This window comes from Falco peregrinus, chromosome 8 (assembly GCF_023634155.1).
Source record: "Falco peregrinus isolate bFalPer1 chromosome 8, bFalPer1.pri, whole genome shotgun sequence".
Classification (NCBI taxonomy): domain Eukaryota; kingdom Metazoa; phylum Chordata; class Aves; order Falconiformes; family Falconidae; genus Falco; species Falco peregrinus.
This window is the reverse complement of record NC_073728.1, coordinates 361,177-362,673: the sequence shown is the minus strand read 5'-3', so window position 1 is coordinate 362,673 and position 1,497 is coordinate 361,177.

The following is a 1,497-nucleotide window of genomic DNA, read 5'->3' as shown; positions in this document are numbered from 1 at the left end:
AAAAAAATTGCAAAGCGTCTTGGGAAGATGACAGCATGAGCTTACTAGAATCGTAGGCCATTAATTCCTTGGGTAAAGCAGCATCCTTCTGTGGTGCTGGATTTCAGCTTTGATGACAACATTGACAAAATTTCTGCTTCTGGTTTAATTTGAAGTGTGAAACTCTGTTAAGCAACCCCACCCAAACATAATTTTCCTCACTTCAGCTATGCAGAAGAGCAGAGGGATTTTGCTTTCAGTTTAAAAATAGGAACAGTTTCCCATCAGTTTATTCAATTTTGTTCCCTTTCTGGAACTTACTGCGCTTTTACTTGCCTTGGTGGTTAGGGGCTGTGCTGTAAACCAAAGCAATAAGGACGACTTTAGTTAAAGAAGAGGTTTGGTTTTGTACCTTCTTGCTAAGAAATCTTACGACAACTCCAAGATAATGTATTTTGAGGTCACAAAACACACAGGTGCTCAGTCTTCTCACTACTGTCTTGCTTTGAGGGCAGCCAAGACAGAGGAATGTCATTTTCTTCTGCCACTGCTGGTGACCTGTGGGCAAGATGCAAGCAGAGAGAGAGATCACCGCACTCTTCCTTCCCTGGCTCCCTGCTCTTCTTTGCCTGTTGGTTCGTAGCAGATTCCTGTTCTGCAGCGGTAAGGATGGTTCTGCTGGTTCCTGCAGTCTGCCTGCAGTCACAGCTGGCAGCACAAGGCTGAGAAGAAGGCAGATCTGCACCAGTGCAGCTCAGGCACCGCCTCAGAGCTGTGCCAGCGCACAGTGCAAGCACTCGCAGTGACAAAGGTGCCGCTTTAAGAGTTCTAGTCTTTGTGAATGTAGCTAATCTTGTTCTTTTTTCCTCTCTCTTTTCTTCACACACACGCACCCCCCCACACCCTCCCTTAGCCAAGTAACATTATGGTACCCAAAACATCCTGTGGCAATTAGTTCCCCGGTTTCCCTGTGATTAAGTACCTGATTTGATTTCTCCTGTTTGAAATCCTCCATGAGTCGTGCTTGCCTCCTTTACACTAACTACAACTTTACTACCTATATTTTTATATAACTGCCCCTCTGAAGATTCCTTCTTCAGTATTTCCTTCCGCTGAAGCTAGTTCTTACCCTCGCTGCTGATTTTCTCTGCCCCATTTTAACTCCACTTGATCTGTTCTGGCGTGGGGATCAGAACTGCACAGGTCTGGGGGGTTTTGGGGCAAATGTGACACAATTCCCGATTTGTTCCGTGTTCCTCTGCACTCCTTATAAATTCGCTTTTCCTTTTGTGAACTGCCAGTGGTTTTTAAGCCGACACTTTTGCTCTGCCGGCTGCATTCCTCCCGGAGGGGTATGCACCAGCCCGGGGTGCCCCCGGCACATGGAGCAGCTCCCGAGCCCCCGCCGCCCGCGCCCCTCTCCGTCCCCGCCGCCCGCACCCCGCGGCAGCCGCGGCGCCCGGGCAGGTCCGGCTGCTCAGCAGAACCCGCCCCCGCCCCGCCCCTCCCTGGGATTCG